This window comes from Gymnoscopelus braueri, assembly GCF_963280865.1.
Source record: "Gymnoscopelus braueri genome assembly, chromosome: 10".
In the NCBI taxonomy this organism is placed as follows: domain Eukaryota; kingdom Metazoa; phylum Chordata; class Actinopteri; order Myctophiformes; family Myctophidae; genus Gymnoscopelus; species Gymnoscopelus braueri.
The window spans coordinates 3,994,337-4,014,925 of record NC_137611.1 but is presented as its reverse complement, the minus strand read 5'-3'; the positions used below and the strand labels follow the sequence as shown (position 1 = coordinate 4,014,925).

The window sequence follows — 20,589 nt, the reverse complement described above, 5'->3', positions numbered from 1 at the left end:
ACCTATGCTAATTGAAAATAGCAGATCTACAAGCTCACAACGCGTCGCATCGCGACGCGTTGTGAGCTTGTAGATCGGCTATTTTCAAATATTTAGTACTTTTACTTTTGGTACTTTAAGTACATTTTGATGCCAATACTTTTGTACTTTTACTCAAGTATTTTTTTTATTCTGGACTTTTACTTGTAACAAAGTATTTTTATATTGCAGTATTGGTACTTTTACTTAAGTAAAGAATTTGAGTACTTTTTCCACCACTGCTCACACACACACACACACACACACACACACACACACACACACACACACACACACACACACACACACACACACACACACTTTTTAAACAGCTGCACTGTGGAACATACCGATGTGTTCACTTGTTGCGCTGACATAAGGAGGAGAGGAGACGCTTACATTAAACTCAAGAGTTTAATGTAAGCTACAGATCGCGCAGTTTATATATATATATATATTTTTGTACATACATGATCTGCAGTTACTATTACAAGTTAGTGAAGTTACACATGCACGTTCCCAGTTAGCCTATATTATAATGTTCTGCCTGCAAGTAGTCTGACAACATATGTGAGCTGGTATGTTAATAGGTATTTAAAAGACAATAGAATCCCCCGCTGTGCCTCGCAGCGCAGGGGGACGAGGTGTCGGATCGTCTGGAGCCAGGGGGGAGAGACTGGCCAATGGAATAGCGGGAAACGAACGGTCATATCGACCTTAAAGGTTCGATGACATTCATTTTCACTTTTTTAATTTTTTATGTTTTTTTGGGGGTTTTATGACCTCAATTACACCCAAAAAATCTGAACTTTGAACATTCAGTGGATTTTCTGTGGTCTGGGGTTTTCTGAATAATTAGGCTGAAAAGTAATCTGAGCTTGGCCCTTCGACAGTGAGGTCACAGTCGATTAATCCCGCCCACTCTCCTGCTCGCCCCTCCCCTCCCCTATCCTTTCCTTTGGGGGGGGCGGAGCAGAGGCGATGATTGACAGGCAAAATCCCTCACCAGCGACACCCGCAGGCAAAGATTTCTTTTTTCATTGCAGTTGAAAAGGCTTTAGAAATGTGAGACAAAAACACCTGCAGTGAATCACTGGAGTGGAATTTTCAGTTAAAACTTTTTGTACACGTTTGAAGGACCAGGACAAAGACTCTGAATGTGGTGTAAACATGAATGTCATGATACCTTTAACCCAGGCTGCGTATGGGATGGGCTGACGGCCGTCACGTGAGTGTTAAGGGGACCTACTGTAGAAATATAGGTGTCTTAAAGTACTACGAGGATCCTACTCAAGTAGAAGTGCTGTTACTTGACTCTTATATACAGTGGGGGACAAAATACTCATCCATAGTTACTTTCCACCACTGATAGTGGAGTAGAAGTAAAAGTACTGAAAATTGGAAATACTCCAGTAAAGTAAAGAATACTTCAAAATTGTACTCAAGTACAGTACTTGAGTAAATGTGCTTAGTTACTTTACACCACTGTCAAATGGCCTGCAGGTTGCTGATCCATGCGAGTGATTGGATCTGGAGAGTGAGCTCTCTAGACCGGATCACACTGATCTGGTGCTGCAAATAAATAGATAAACGAAAACCATGCTTTCCACCGTGTGGGAGGCCTGGTGATGCAAGGGTTAAGCTTTACTATAGCTATACCAACATTTAGCTTTGTTGCACCTTTATTTTATAGAATTTGAAGCTATACAACCAGTCGGAGAATAATTTCACAATAATCCGAAAAAGGAGAACGGTTTTCAAGTCACTAGCTGTGTAATATACTGTGTTTGGGCCCAAGTGGAGCTTACTATGAAACCGTGCTCGGGTTGTGTGTGTCTCTGTGTGTGTGCACTGTGTGCACTGCCTGCACTGCCTGTGTGCAGCCGCCAGAGTGCGCCAGAGTGCACTACACCTGCCAAGCCTGGACAGAGATGCAGTCGCACGCACGCACGCACGCACGCACGCACGCGCGCACACACACACACACACACACACACACACACACACACACACACTTCCATACATGGAGGCAGTCACGTGACTTTCTCTCTACGCTCTCCCCATCACGGTGAAATAACACGGATTACAAGTCCGTAAATACACAACATAACAATTTAAAAAAGACCAAAAAAAACATTAGGGCTGCGTTCGCTTCCCGCGTCTTACTTGTATAGCTACTGTGTGTGTGTGTGTGTGTGTGTGTGTGTGTGTGTGTGTGTGTGTGTGTGTGTGCTGTGAGCGGGCGAGCGAGACTGTCTGCTAGTTAATCGAATGCGGTACGCCCTCGTTTTCTGACGGAAAAATAGAAATAGAAACGTTGCTCATAATATGGTCTTCAGATATACCTTGGCAGGCAGCTGTTACTAGCTATAGTACCAGAGAGAGCGGGGGGCCCACCCCAGCGAGGCCCAGAGAAAAAAAACACTTTGTTAGAAATCAATTCACTGTCAAATACCGATAACAGCACCGTTTGTTCAGCAGCTTATTATTGGTATTTTAGGTTTCCATGAGCAATCAGGAAGCAAGAGAACCAAACTGGTTCTCCGCTGCAGATGCTATAAGGCTAGAACACTGGTTTGCTGCTTGTCATCTGGCTATTTGTCCATTTCCTTTTATCAGCTAATCCATTAGCCTTGGCCAGTCCCAACATCAAGAGATGGATCTCTGGACAGCTTTTAACACATTTAGGCCGGGGGAACGCAGATCTGTGTTATTTTTTAGATTCCTTTGGGTTCATTAAAAAACAGCAGATCTACAAGCTCGTAGCGCGGCACCGAGTGCCGCGCTACGAGCTTGTAGATCTGCTATTTTTGAAAAATCTTGTGCAAATCTTTGAATATATATATTTTTAAAGTGAACATTTATAACTCAAATCTTTGCTTCTGGAGGGATTCTATAAAATGTCTTCTAAATCCTAGCAGTTTAAAAAAAAAAATTATCTGGCCGTGGACCCCCATCTCAAAACATTTTGTTCCAGGGACCCCCCAGAAGTTGTAACAGAGTTAAAAAAAATGTTTGTTTTAAAAAATACATATTAAAAGATTTGCAAAAAGAAATCCACAATTTTTTAAAGAAATTGCAGATCTACAAGTTCATGAGCTTGTATATCTGCTATTTTTTTGAATAGCCTAGTAGTATAAGATAATGGCTAAAGTGGTTAAACTGATGCTGTTCCCGGTCTCAATGGATTAAAAGGGTTCCCGGAAAAAACTATTTCTACCTGTCTTTTATCAGGTTTCAAATGTGCTTCACATTGTGACCGTCCCTGGTAGGCTACCTGCCCTGTGATTACAGCAGAGCTTCAGACTGTCTGGCTCTCTGTCTGTTAGGATCCATGTGTGGTTAGACATGATTACACCATACATGTGCTCACGGCCCGGACAATGTGTAACAGTTTAAAAACACTGACTGTGAAGTGCACAGGGTTGCCAGATCTGCTTATTATTAATTTCCCTGCAAGATTTGATTTGAAAATAGCCGATCTACAAGCTCACAACACGTGCTGAGGATGCTTAGCTTGTAGATCTGCTATTTTCAAATAGCTGACGTACATGTTTAAAGTGCTCATGCGGCCCATAATTGCTTCTTTTGGGCTGGTTTTCCTAGACCTGGTTGCTTGTTTCTCTCACAGAATCTGGCAACACTGGAAGTGCACTATACAGGCTACTTCCGGGGGTGGAAATAAGTAACTAGTTACAACAAGTAACTGAGTAGCTCTTTAATAATGCACTTTGACTTTTGAGAGTATTATTCAGAAATCAATAATTTGACTTTTATTTAAATAGATGCTTTACATTTTACGCCGTAAAAAAAAACAAGTCAATTTCGTTATTATTTTATCGCCCCCCCAATATCATTTGAGCGGTTATATTACAGTACATATTATTTATATGTTATATGACAGTACATATTATTTATATATTATATGACAGTACATATTATTTATATATTATATTACAGTACATATTATTTATATATTATATGACAGTACATATTATTTATATATTATATGACAGTACATATTATTTATATATTATATGACAGTACTTATTATTTATATATTATATTACAGTACATATTATTTATATATTATATGACAGTACATATTATTTATATATTATATTACAGTACATATTATTTATATTTATTTATATATTATATGACAGTACATATTATTTATATATTATATGACAGTACATATTATTTATATATTATATTACAGTACATATTATTTATATATTATATTACAGTACATATTATTTATATATTATATTACAGTACATATTATTTATATATTATATGACAGTACATATTATTTATATATTATATTACAGTACATATAATTTATATACTATATTACAGTACATATTATTTATATATTATATTACAGTACATATTATTTATATATTATATTACAGTACGTATTATTTATATATTATATTACAGTACATATTATTTATATATTATATTACAGTACGTATTATTTATATATTATATGACAGTACGTATTATTTATATATTATATTACAGTACGTATTATTTATATATTATATGACAGTACGTATTATTTATATATTATATTACAGTACGTATTATTTATATATTATATTACAGTACGTATTATTTATATATTATATTACAGTACGTATTATTTATATATTATATTACAGTACATATTATTTATATATTATATTACAGTACATATTATTTATATATTATATTACAGTACATATTATTTATATATTATATTACAGTACATATTATTTATATATTATATTACAGTACATATTATTTATATATTATATTACAGTACATATTATTTATATATTATATTACAGTATATATTATTTATATATTATATTACAGTACATATTATTTATATATTATATTACAGTACATATTATTTATATATTATATTACAGTACATATTATTTATATATTATATTACAGTACATATTATTTATATATTATATTACAGTACATATTATTTATATATTATATTACAGTACATATTATTTATATATTATATTACAGTACATATTATTTATATATTATATTACAGTACATATTATTTATATATTATATTACAGTACATATTATTTATATATTATATTACAGTACATATTATGTATATATTATATTACAGTACATATTATTTATATATTATATTACAGTACATATTATTTATATATTATATTACAGTACATATTATTTATATATTATATTACAGTACATATTATTTATATATTATATTACAGTACATATTATTTATATATTATATTACAGTACATATTATTTATATATTATATGACAGTACATATTATTTATATATTATATGACAGTACATATTATTTATATATTATATGACAGTACATATTATTTATATATTATATTACAGTACATATTATTTATATATTATATTACAGTACATATTATTTATATATTATATTACAGTACATATTATTTATATACTATATGACAGTACATATTATTTATATATTATATTACAGTACATATTATTTATATATTATATGACAGTACATATTATTTATATATTATATTACAGTACATATTATTTATATATTATAATACAGTACATATTATTTATATAGTATATTACAGTACATATTATTTATATATTATATGACAGTACATATTATTTATATATTATATTACAGTACATATTATTTATATATTATATGACAGTACATATTATTTATATATTATATTACAGTACATATTATTTATATATTATATGACAGTACATATTATTTATATATTATATTACAGTACATATTATTTATATATTATATGACAGTACATATTATTTATATATTATATGACAGTACATCATCTGACATCATAAACCCGGAGAATCTTATTCGTCAAACCGTCCGTTAAGGTTTTTCGGCAAAGCCTGGAACTGCTCGATGGAACATAATAATAAACTGTTGATGTCTCACAGTATTAACCCATTAAGGCCGGGAACGCATCTGTGTAATTCTTTTAGATTTATTTGGCTATTCAAAAATAGCACCGAGTGCCGCGCTATGAGCTTGTAGATCTGCTATTTTTAGAAAAATCGTGAAAATGTGAGCAAACAGTTTTCTGGAAAAAAAATAAGTGTTGCTATAATATCAGCGGCTCTCAAACTGTTTCATGTCAAGGACCCCTAAACATTGTAAGTATTTGGCCGCGGACCCCCATCTCAAAATATGTGGTTCCAGGGACCCCCCTTCCCCTTCCCCACCCGGAGCAAAGATTTGAGTAAAAAATGCTGTTTCAAAAAATATGTATATTCAAAGATTTTCACAAATTTTCACGATTGTTCAAAAAATAGCATATCTACCAAGCTTGTAGATCTGCTATTTTTTAAATAGCCCAAATAAATATGAAGAAAAAAAATGACGCATGAGATGCGTTCCCGGTCTCAATGGGTTAAAATATTCCCGCTACCTGCCAGCCGGCGCTGCGTTTTCCCCTTCCACCTTCCCATGGCTGTTGCTAGGCAAAACAGTTGCTTATAACCCGACCACTCCATGACAACACTGTAAATTATACCAACAGCACATGTGCTGCACACGCTCCATGCCAGATCTCATCCAGATGGCTTCTATGCCTCTCTCTCTCTCTCTGTCTCTCTGTTTCTGTCTCTGTCTCTCTCACTAGATTTCTTTGGCTATTCAAAAATATCAGATCTACAAGCTCGGTAGATATGCTATTTTTTTCTGATATTCTGATATTTTTGAAAAACTTTGGGGTCATGGGGGTCCCTGGAAACAAAATATTTTGAGATAGGGGTCCGCGGCCAAATACATACATATACAATATAAAAAGTTTGAGAACCACTGATATTATACCGTAGCAACACAAGTGAAAACCGTTGGGATCTCTCTCTCTCTCTCTCTCTCTCTCTCTCTCTCTCTCTCTCTCTCTCTCTCTGTCTCTGATTATGATGATCAGTCCAAAAGGTCAGCGGAGGCATTGGACCTGCTGTTTGTAGGTCTTTCCCTTCCCATGCAGACCAACATCGCCGTAGCATCTACAATTAAATGTCTTCTAAATCCTAACAGTTTTCTGAAAAACACTTAAGTTGCTGCCGTACCATGTCAGTGGTTCTCACACTTTGTCATGTCAAGGACCAGGGCCGGACTGGGACCAAGATTCAGACCTGGCATTTTGGTCCGGACCAGCCGGGGGGGGGGGGGGGGGGGGGGGGGGGGCGTTTCACTGTTTCAGCCCAGCCCTGCACATGAACTCTGCAGCCGCACTGAGGCCCCTGCTGGGAAGCATCCGAGCCCAAACAATAACATAACTAATAATTGGGCCGCGCGACCCGGAAATGACCGTAATAATCCTAAAACGGAAGAAAAAAATATATATATATTATTATTATTTTTGGTGGCCCAGCGGACCACTGGCCCAGTGGCCCACCTAAATGCCCGGTACGCCAAATGGCCAGTCCGCCGCTGTCAAGGACCCCCAAAATTATTCGTATTTTGCCGTGAGAAGAGATTTGAGTTTCAAATGTTCGCTTTAAAAAAATATATATATATATATTATATTCAAAGATTTGCACACATTTTCAAGATTAAAAAAAATATATAGCAGATCTACAAGCTCGTAGCGCGGCACTCGGTGCCGCGCTACGAGCTTGTAGATCTGCTATAGCCACATAAATCAAAAAAATTACATAGATGTGTTCCCGGTTTTAATGGATTAATGGAGAGAGAGAGAGAGAGAGAGAGAGAGAGAGAGAGAGAGAGAGAGAGACATAGAGAGACAGAGAGAGACAGAGAGAGACAGAGAGAGGCCATAAAACAGGAGGAATTTCTAGTTGCTATCTTTTCTTTTCTTTTCTTTTCGCATGCTTTCATGGATTTGTCTTTCTTTTCTTTATACTTTCTTTGCACGCTTCCTTCCAGGAAGTGAAGAAAAAGAAAAAAAACGGTGGTTTGCTTGGGCGAATCAGGACAAAGAATGTAATGAGGGGTGTGTCACAACAAGCCAATCAAAGCATTGAACTCTTCTTCTGCAGCCATGCATCATTTACGCCCAGGCATCCCATGGCCTCCCAAACGTCCGGGGATCTGTTTGTTTGAACTGTGGGCCAGTGGTGTAAAGTAACTAAGTACATCTACTCAAGTACTGTACTTAAGTACAAATTTGAGGTACTTTTACTTTACCGGAGTATTTCCAATTGTCTGTACTTTTACTTCTACTCCACTACGTCTCAGAGGCAAATATTGTACTTTTACTCCACTACAATTATTTGAAACGTTTAGTTACTAGTTACTTTGCAGGTATACATTATTACATTATGAAACATACATTAATCACTTTAGCCCTATTTTATAGCTAGGCTATTTGAAAATAGCCGATCTACAAGCTCACAACGTGTCGCATCGCGCCACGTTGTGAGCCTGTAGATCTGCTATTTTCAAACATTCTAGTACTTTTACTTTTGGTACTTTAAGTACATTTTGATACCAATACTTTTGTACTTTTACTCAAGTAAGTTTTGAATTCCGGACTTTTACTTGTAACGGAGTATTTCTACACTGCAGTATTGATACTTTTGCTTAAGTAAAACATTTGAGTACTTTTTCCACCACTGCTGTAGGCCTGTGTTAACCCATTAAGGCATCCGTGTGTCATTTTAAACATTTCTTTGGGCTATTCAAAAATAGCAGATATACAAGCTCATAGCGCGGCACCGAGTGCTGCGCTGGGCGGTCCCTGGAACAACATATTTTGAGATGGGGGTCTGCTGCCAAAAAACATATCATTTTGGGTGGTCCTTGAACAAGTTTGAGGGCCACTGATTAAAATATTTATATATTCAAAGATTTGAACACATTTTCAAGACTTTCTTTTCAAAAATAGCAGATCTACAAGCTCTTAGAGGTGGCACTCTGTGCCGTGCTATGAGCTTGCATATCTGCTATTTTTGAATAGCCCAAATAAATGTTAAAATGAGATTTGTTCCAGGTCTAAATGTGATGAATCACGTGGTCACTCTCCAGTCCTGTAGCTTTACCCACCTGGAACTAAAGAAGGAACTGTATTGAGCGTATGGTGGAAAAGTACTCAACAGTTTTACTTAAGTAAAAGTATCAATACTGCAATGCAGAAGTACTCTGTTACAAGTAAAAGTCCGGAATTCAAAATTTACTTGAGTAAAAGTACAAAAGTATTGGCATCAAAATGTACTTAAATTACCAAAAGTAAGAGTACCAAAATGTTTGAAAATAGCAGATCTACAAGCTCACAACGCGTCGCGATGCGACGCGTTGTGAGCTTGTAGATCGGCTATTTTCAAATAGCCTATGTATAAAATAGGGCTGAAGTGGTTAATGTATGTTTTATAATATAATAATTTGTATCTGAAAAGTAACTAGTAACTAAAGTTTTCAAATAATTGTAGTGGAGTAAAAGTACAATATTTGGATCCGAGATGTAGTGGAGTAGAAGTAAAAGTACTGGAAATTGGAAATACTCAAGTAAAGTACAAATAACTCAAAATTGTACTTAAGTACAGTACTTAAGTAAATGTACTTAGTTACTTTCCACCACTGATTGAGCGTATATAAGACTCAACATAGACTTTTACTTTAAACTCTTTTCGTGGCACTGATCTTCTATTGTAAGCAGTGGTGGAACAAGTAGTCCCATTTTTTACTTGTACTTAAAGTACCAAAAGTAGAAAGTACTTATTATGCAGAATGTCCCATTTCACAAGTTTTCAAATGTATATAAATATCATTTGAAAATAGCAGATCTACAAGCTCACAATGCGTCGCATCGCATTGCATTGTGAGCTTGTAGATCGGCTATTTTCAAATGTCCGAAATATATATGAAGTGTAATGTATGTTTTGTAATAATAATCAAAATCTGCAAAGTAACTAGTAACTAAAGTTTTCAAATAATTGTATGTATTTGCCTCTGAAATGTAGTGGAGTAGAAGTAAAAAGTACAGAAAATTGGAAATACCCCAATAAAGTAAAAAAAATACCTCAAAATTGTGAATGAAACTTGTTTACAAACCGTTTATATTTGCCTCTGTTGTGTCACAAGTTGAGAACGTATAGCTCAAAGGAATGCGATTACAATGGTAATTGAACAGTTACTGTACATCCAGCTTTGATGAACTGCTTTGACTTGAAAAAAAAACTCACTGAGTGTTTTCCTCAAACTGCAGGCAAGCTTTAACCCGCTAAAACCGGGAACGCATCTGTGTCACTTTAGATGTTAACCACTTGAACCGTTTTTTATTTACTTTGGCCATTCGAAAATAGCAGATCTACAAGCTCATAGTGCACCACTTCGCGCCGCGCTATGAGCTTGTAGAACTGCTTTTTTTCTTTTTATCGTGAAAATGTGTGCAAATCTTTGAATATGTATATATTTTTAAAGCAAACATTTTCAACTCAAATCTTTGCTGCTGGGGGGTCCCTGGAACAAGATATTTTGAGATGGGAGGGGGGGTCGGTATACATAACGTTTGGGGTCCTTGACATTAAAAAGTTTCAGAACCACTTTTTTTCAACAGTTTTAGAAGACATTTTGTAGATTGGGTCTTGAAAGGGTTAATTTGAGTTACAAACCAAACAGTGTGTTTCATAGGGGAGGTAATTACTTAACTGAGAGCAGCTCAGGGGAGACCCCAGTCAGGAAGTGGTGACTGTGGACACACGGATCCCTTAGAACATTTAGCATTTCTCTGGTTGCCATGGAGTTTATTTAGTTAAGTGCTACGGCCTTCACTGTGCATTACGCTTAGGCTGGAGCTTGTTGCCTCGCTGGAGCACGGTGCCGCCACTGCATTGCCTCACTCTGTTTGTGTCAGGGTGTTTGGCTTTAACCCGCTAAGACCGGGAACGCATCTGTGACTGTAACTACATTTAAAGTATAAGTACATATACTCAAGTACTGTACTTAAGTACAATGTTGAGGTATTTTTACTTTACTGGAGAATTTCCAAATTTCAGTACTTTTACTTCTACTCCACTACATCTCAGAGGCAAATATTGTACATTTACTCCACTACAATTATTTGAAAACTTTAGTTGCTTTGAGGACTTTGATTATTATTACAAAACATACATTAACCACTTCAGCCCTATACATTTTGGCCTTTTGAAAATAGCCGATTTAAGATTTATTTGGTTATTCAAAAATAGCCAATATATAAGCTCATTCCGCGCTATGAACTTGTAGATCTGCATTTTTTGTTTGTGCAAATCTTTGAACATATATATTTTTAAAGCAAACATTTTGAACTCTTTCACAACTTCTGGGGGTCTCTGGAACACAATATTTTGAGATGGGGGGGGTCCACGGCCAAATACATATCATTTTTGAGAACCACTGATATTATAGCAACATAAGTTTTTTTCAAAAAACTGTTAGGATTTAGAAGACATTTGTAGAATCCCCCAGAAGCAAAGATTTGAGTAAACATTTTTTGCCGATTTTTCCAAGATATAGCAGATCTACAAGTTCATAGCATGGCACTCTATGACACGCTATGAGCTTGTAGATCTGCCATTTTTGAATAGCCCGAAGAAATCAAAACAATGACAGAGATGCGGTTTGAATGTGTTAATCTACAAAGTGTGGTTAGCTCACACTTGCAGCAGACGTGAATGTTGTTTCTGTGTGGAAGAAGGCTTTTTCTGTGTGTAATCTCCCCCCCGATGGTGTCAGAAGCAATTAATATTTATTTTGGGTTGATTATTCTTGTTGTTTAATGCTTTGCTGGACGGCATAGAGGGGCAACAGCACAGATCTATGGTGAGCCAAAGAGAAAACAGAAAGATGGATGCCATGAAACAGTTCATGAAATGTTTTTAGGACGCATTACCTGGGGGGGGGGGCGAGGGGCCGTCTAGAAGTGTGTGTGTGTGTGTGTGTGTGTGTGTGTGTGTGTGTGTGTGTGTGTGTGTGTGTGTGTGTGTGTGTGTGTGTGTGTGTGTGTGTGTGTGTGTGTGTGTGTGTGTGTGTGTGTGTGTGTAACTAATGACATGTACATAAGCAGACATGTTGCAGTATGTGACTGTTAGCTAATTATGCAAAATTCTGGTCTATTTTAATCTGTAGACAAAGATCACAAACATTGTTAGCTGTCACATAATATCGGGCAATCAAAACATTATTAGACGTTACAAAATATGAGAAAGGTAGTGAGTACAGTAAGAAGAGGGTGTTATGAATTAGTCACTATATCTCACATTAATATTTATGAAAAATGAGCCGTTCCGACTTTTTACGGACCCGGACTCTAATTGGACCGCTGATTAATTTTTTCCCCGAAATCCGATTATTGCCGAGATTCCAAGACAGACCCGACCCAGACACCCCTTTAAAAAAGAGCATATGAAACTAGACAAGTATATAAATAAATATGTGCAGAGGTATTCATTTAATACCTCTGACCAATGACCGTTTTATGATCAAAGCTTTGCTTTCACCTCGTCAGAGGAATCCATGATTTTGCACAGCGGTGTTTCCAGACCATCCCGGCAGCTGGCTTGCCTTGCAGCATGGCGGTGATTGCCTTGCAGCATGGCGGTGCCTTGCAGCATGGCGGTGATTGCCTTGCAGCATGGCGGTGCTTGCCTTGCAGCATGGCGGTGCTTGCCTTGCAGCATGGCGGTGCTTGCCTTGCAGCATGGCGGTGCTTGCCTTGCAGCATGGCGGTGCGCAACACCAACCTTTCTCTTGTTGTGCTGCAGTAGTCTGATCTTAAACCAGCCTAAAACATCACGCAAGATGCACAGCCATTCATGTGGCTGCTGATCCTAGGTCAGTCTAAAATATCACAAACAAGTGAAACAGCACTTCATTGCGTTTCTCTCCTGATTAGTGCAGCCGTGCACACACACAGTAGGCATACTACAGTACTACATACTAGGGCACACACACAGTAAGCATACTACAGTACTACATACTAGGGCACACACACAGTAAGCATACTACAGTACTACACACTAGGGCACACACACAGTAAGCATACTACAGTACTACATACTAGGGCACACACACAGTAAGCATACTACAGTACTACATACTAGGGCACACACACAGTAAGCATACTACAGTACTACATACTAGGGCACACACACACACAGTAAGCATACTACAGTACTACACACTAAGGCACACACACAGTAGGCATACTACAGTACTACATACTAGGGCACACACACAGTAAGCATACTACAGTACTACACACTAGGGCACACACACAGTAAGCATACTACAGTACTACATACTAGGGCACACACACAGTAGGCATACTACAGTACTACATACTAGGGCACACACACAGTAAGCATACTACAGTACTACACACTAGGGCACACACACAGTAAGCATACTACAGTACTACACACTAGGGCACACACACAGTAAGCATACTACAGTACTACATACTAGGGCACACACACAGTAGGCATACTACAGTACTACATACTAGGGCACACACACAGTAAGCATACTACAGTACTACATACTAGGGCACACACACAGTAGGCATACTACAGTACTACATACTAGGGCACACACACAGTAAGCATACTACAGTACTACATACTACGGCACACACACAGTAGGCATACTACAGTACTACATACTAGGGCACACACACAGTAAGCATACTACAGTACTACACACTAGGGCACACACACAGTAAGCATACTACAGTACTACATACTAGGGCACACACACACACACACACACACACACACACACACACACACACACACACACACAGTAAGCATACTACAGTACTACATACTAGGGCACACACACAGTAAGCATACTACAGTACTACATACTAGGGCACACACACAGTAAGCATACTACAGTACTACATACTAGGGCACACACACAGTAAGCATACTACAGTACTACATACTAGGGCACACACACAGTAAGCATACTACAGTACTACATACTAGGGCACACACACACAGTAAGCATACTACAGTACTACACACTAGGGCACACACACAGTAGGCATACTACAGTACTACATACTAGGGCACACACACAGTAAGCATACTACAGTACTACACACTAGGGCACACACACAGTAAGCATACTACAGTACTACATACTAGGGCACACACACAGTAAGCATACTACAGTACTACACACTAGGGCACACACACAGTAAGCATACTACAGTACTACACACTAGGGCACACACACAGTAAGCATACTACAGTACTACATACTAGGGCACACACACAGTAGGCATACTACAGTACTACACACTAGGGCACACACACAGTAAGCATACTACAGTACTACACACTAGGGCACACACACAGTAAGCATACTACAGTACTACACACTAGGGCACACACACAGTAAGCATACTACAGTACTACATACTAGGGCACACACACAGTAGGCATACTACAGTACTACATACTAGGGCACACACACAGTAAGCATACTACAGTACTACACACTAGGGCACACACACAGTAAGCATACTACAGCACTACACACTAGGGCACACACACAGTAGGCATACTACAGTACTACATACTAGGGCACACACACAGTAAGCATACTACAGTACTACACACTAGGGCACACACACAGTACGCATACTACAGTACTACATACTACGGCACACACACACAGTAAGCATACTACAGTACTACATACTAGGGCACACACACAGTAAGCATACTACAGTACTACACACTAGGGCACACACACAGTAGGCATACTACAGTACTACATACTAGGGCACACACACAGTAAGCATACTACAGTACTACACACTAGGGCACACACACAGTAAGCATACTACAGTACTACATACTAGGGCACACACACAGTAAGCATACTACAGTACTACACACTAGGGCACACACACAGTAAGCATACTACAGTACTACACACTAGGGCACACACACAGTAAGCATACTACAGTACTACATACTAGGGCACACACACAGTAGGCATACTACAGTACTACACACTAGGGCACACACACAGTAAGCATACTACAGTACTACACACTAGGGCACACACACAGTAAGCATACTACAGTACTACATACTAGGGCACACACACAGTAGGCATACTACAGTACTACATACTAGGGCACACACACAGTAAGCATACTACAGTACTACACACTAGGGCACACACACAGTAAGCATACTACAGCACTACACACTAGGGCACACACACAGTAGGCATACTACAGTACTACATACTAGGGCACACACACAGTAAGCATACTACAGTACTACACACTAGGGCACACACACAGTAAGCATACTACAGTACTACACACTAGGGCACACACACAGTAAGCATACTACAGCACTACACACTAGGGCACACACACAGTAGGCATACTACAGTACTACATACTAGGGCACACACACAGTAAGCATACTACAGTACTACACACTAGGGCACACACACAGTAAGCATACTACAGTACTACATACTACGGCACACACACACAGTAAGCATACTACAGTACTACATACTAGGGCACACACACAGTAAGCATACTACAGTACTACACACTAGGGCACACACACAGTAGGCATACTACAGTACTACACACTAGGGCACACACACAGTAAGCATACTACAGTACTACATACTACGGCACACACACACAGTAGGCATACTACAGTACTACATACTAGGGCACACACACAGTAAGCATACTACAGTACTACACACTAGGGCACACACACAGTAAGCATACTACAGTACTACATACTAGGGCACACACACAGTAAGCATACTACAGCACTACACACTAGGGCACACACACACACACACACACACACACACACACACACACACACAGCATACTACTCGCCTCCACTCTGGTATCACACATAATGATGGACCCGGCCCCGAGTGATTTGGATAAACACGGCTCCGACCCGTGCGGGTCTCGGGTCCTGTCGGGTATTTTCGGAATCGGGGGGGGCCGTGAAGAGCTCTACTGGGGACACCTCTGGGGGTCCGTGGACCCCAGTGTGAGAACCTGTGGCCTAAACCAGAGGTCTTCAACAGGGGGTCCGGGACCCCTAGGGGGTCCTCAAAGTTACTACAGGGGGTCCGGTCCGCCAAATCTTTGTGTGATATGATATTTTATACCTTAACCACTTGAACCCTAGCATCCCTTTTCTGAGGAGAACTTTAGCCAAAAAATAGCAGATCTACAAGCTCACAACGCCTCGCAGCGCGAGGTGAGAATAGTTGTCGGCTATTTTTGGCAAAGAGGTTTGGTGTAGAGGGAAAAAAGAGCAGACCAATTAAAACAAAAAAAGATGACATACAATTTTATACATAGAGGGGGTCCATCCAGGGCCGGACTGGGACCAAAATTCAGCCCTGGCATCTTGGTCCGAACCGGCCCACCACCCCCCGGGCCGTTTTGTCAACGGGGGGCGGGGGGGGGGGAAACGTTGAAGACCCCTGACCTAGACAGAACCGAGCTAACAGTACAGCCACAGTGATTGCCCTGAATATCATCCTGTTTGCTATTATTCTAAGTAATCTTTCATAACGTTCCTCTGACTATAAATACTGAAACAGGACTTCCAGTTCATATCAGCCTCTTTGCAAAGTCATTTGATGCACTTAGTATCTCAGTGGCGGAGAAGGAAGTCAAATATTGACTTAGACTTAACTTCCCATTAACCGACCATGTCTGCATTGAATATTGAGTATTTTCTGCCATAACTCACCTAGATCTCCACAGGCTATTGGACAGAATGGATGAGTTGTGGGTTTTTAATATGAAACTAAGTGGAATCGGAGTTCTCCAAATATAGCAACTGGCCATATCTACAACCTCATAATTCTTTGGAACATCATGTCTCATAGCTGTTTGTGTGGCCTGGTTGTGTATCATTTATTCGATACACTTATTTGTTTTAGCTCTTGCTCATGTGATTTTCCTATTTGTCTCATCTGTTTATGAAAGTAGGTAGCTGATATATTGCACTTTTACCTTCATCATCATCATCATCATAACCTTTATTTCAACTCGGAATACAGTCGAGGGGCAGGCCCTCATTTTCAATGTAGCCGAGATACAACAATAATATCAACAGAGATACATACATCAATATTAAATATATTAAATGATCAGACGACAAAGAATACTCAAAATGTTTTCAAGAACTAAAACAGATACATTAGAAATGTAATTAAAGCAGTTACAGTCTGGAATAAAAGTGTCGGAAACCGTTGCCCTAAATTGACCCAAGGAAGGCAGTGATCTGATTTTTAGGGACTTATGGAGCTCATTCCATGTAGATGGAGCACTAACAGAGAATGCTGCTTTGCCTAGCTCTGTATGAGCAAATAGAACCTTGAGCGTTAGGAAATCACTTGAGCGGGTCTGGTAGGAGCTAGGGTTCTGCTCCAACATACCACAAATATAAGACGGGAGCATACCTGAGATGGCTCTCAGGTATGCTCCCGTCTTAGCGCTAGGTATACTCTTAGTTGCTTGTTTTAGAAGAGAATGCACTTAAAACTTCTGGTGATTAGTAGTTCCGTTCCCTACCTATGTTGAATGCACTTATTAAGTGGCTTTGGATACAAGTGTCTGCTAAATTAATGTAATGTAATGTAATGTAATGTAATGTAATGTAATGTAATGTTGGGCTTGTCAGATACAAAGGTGTCAGATCTCACCTTTGTATTCCCTATAGTATTTTCAGTCCGTTTCTTCTGCATAGTTCAGGATAGTTGTTAAAGGTTGTTGTATACGGTTGTTCTCAGTGGTGTAAAGTAACCAAGTACATTTACTCAAATACTGTATTTTAACTTTTCCAATTTTCTATACTTTTACTTCCACTCCACTACATATCAGAGGCAAATATTATACTTTTACTCCACTACAATTATTTCAAAACTTTAGTTACTAGTTACTTTGTAGATTTAGATTATTATTACAAAACATACATGAAACACTTCAGCCCTACATACATTTTGGTCATTTGAAAATAGTAGATCTACAAGCTCACAGCTTGTAGATCTACTATTGTCAAAATATTTGTTTTTGAAAACTTGTGAAATGGGACATTCTGCATAATGAGTACTTTTATTTTACTTTACTTTTATTTTTGGTACTTTAAGTATATTTTTATGCCAACACTTTTGTACTTTTACTCAAGTACATTTTTACCTTGTAATGGAGTATTTCTACATTTCAGTATTGTACAAAATGTGCTTCTTGGTTTGGACTGTGTTAGGCGGAGCGATGAGGTGGGCGGAGTTAACATTACTGACATACTTTACTTTACTCCAAGTTCAAAGTCCTGGTATAAAGTACAAAGCCCTGCCCGGTGACGTGCAGTGGTGGAAAGTAACTAAGTACATTTACTTAAGTACTGTACTTAAGTACAATTCTGAGGTATTTGTACTTTACTTGAGTATTTCCAATTTCCAATACTTTTACTTCTACTCCACTACATCTCAGCGGCAAATATTGTACTTTTACTCCACTACTATTTGAAAACTTTAGTTACTAGTTACTTTGCAGATATAAATTATTATTACATTATAAAACATACATTAACCACTTTAGCCCTATTTTATATCTAGGCTATTTGAAAATAGCCGATCTACAAGCTCACAACGCGTCGCGAAGCGACGCGTTGTGAGCTTGTAGATCTGCTATTTTCAAACATTTAGTACTTTTACTTTTGGTACTTTAAGTACATTTTGATGCCAATACTTTTATACTTTTACTCAAGTAAATTTTGAATTCTGGACTTTTACTTGTAACAGAGTATTTTTATTTTACAGTATTGGTACTTTTACTTAAGTAAAGAATTTGAGTACTTTTTCCACCACTGCACACACACACACACACACACACACACACACACACACACACACACACACACACACACACACACACACACACACACACACACACACACACACATCACCCTCACACCATCCCTCTTATCAATGTAACTCACGCTTGGCTCATGGCTCATGACATAACAGCTTGGAGGGCATTCTGGGTAAAGGGGGGGGGGGTGTTGAAAGAGGAGGGAAGTTGTTGAAATAATGTCTTGTTAAAGAATGCTATTGGAGGAGTGAAGCTCGCCTAAAAAAAGAAGGGATAAAACAACAATTTGACCTGGCAGAGGATGGCAAACTCACAAGAATGTCCGATCTGTGCTTGATAACGTTCTGACCATGAAGAGCCTACTAAATCATCATTGGCTGTTCCTAATCGTACCTGTACGCTCCTCGCCTCGTGTCAGGAGGATATTTATGTTCAGCGCGCTGTGTGGCCGACCGCCCGACCGCCCGACCGACCGACCGACCGACCGCGATGCGACGCGTTGTGAGCTTGTAGATCGGCTATTTTCAAATAAACTATGTATAAAATAGGGCTAAATGTATGTTTTATAAAGTAATAATTTATATCTGCAAAGTAACTAGTAACTAAAGTTTTCAAATAATCTTAGTGGAGTAAAAGTACAATATTTGCCTCTGAGATGTAGTGGAGTAGAACTAAAAGTATTGGAAATTGGAAATACTGTACTTAAGTAAATGTACTTAGTTACTTTCTACAACTGCGAATAAGCCACCAGGCTGGGTGGCCCACCCAGGCAAATGGTACGGAATGTTAAAATGCCGTTGGATGCTCATTGTCACATGACTCCCAAGATGGCGTGTACCTAATTTGGTGAAGAGTGGTCAAAACAAAAGTAACATTTTGATCTAAATGTTGCGTTTTGTATCGACCCCTCATTGTGTGATTCATATTCAGGGTCTATCAGGCGGTTTGAGTGCAACATGATACAAGGAATCCAGGGGGTAAATGTTAAAGGGATAGTTCACCCCCAAAATGACTTTGTTTCTATGGATTAGTCGCCCCATGGAGACTTGAATTCATGGAGATTTGTTTGTTTTTGTCGCTTGTTCCTAAGACAATAATTTGATGACGGAAAGATGCTAATGTCTCTGGTAGGAGACTCAAAGTTGACACTTTGTGTCTCCTACCGGAGCCGCCGCTGGTCATCGAGCTTGTAGATCTGCCATTTTCAAACATTTTAGTACTTTTACTTTTGGTACTTTGAGTACATTTTGATACGAATACTTTTGTACTTTTACTCAAGTAAATGTTGAATTCCGGACTTTTACTTGTAACATACTTCTTCTACATTGCAGTATTGATACTTTTTACTTAGGTAAAACAATTGAGTACTTTTTCCACCACTGCGTGACACTTGCTGAGCGAGGTGGATGAACCCTTAACCACTTGAGTCCATTTCTTCTAGTTGGGTGTACGGAGCAGCGCAGCCTCAATGGCAGTGGTGGAAAGTAACTAAGTACATTTACTTAAGTACTGTACTTAAGTAACATTTTGAGGTATTTGTACTTTACTTGAGTATTTCTAATTTCCAATACTTTTACTTCTACTCCACTACATCTCAGAGGCAAATATTGTACTTTTACTCCACTACAATTATTTGAAAACTTACTAGATACTTTGCAGATATAAATTATGATATTACAAAACATACATTAGCCA

The 20,589-nt window shown here is 38.3% G+C and overlaps 1 protein-coding gene across 1 annotated transcript in view; it reads left to right on the top strand.

The window, feature by feature from the left end:
• The window catches only part of pappa2 (pappalysin 2), a gene marked incomplete at its 3' end in the record, with an annotated part of 201,019 nt that overhangs the window by 167,553 nt on the left and 12,877 nt on the right, over positions 1–20,589 (top strand). The gene's annotated exons all lie outside the window — the stretch shown is intronic.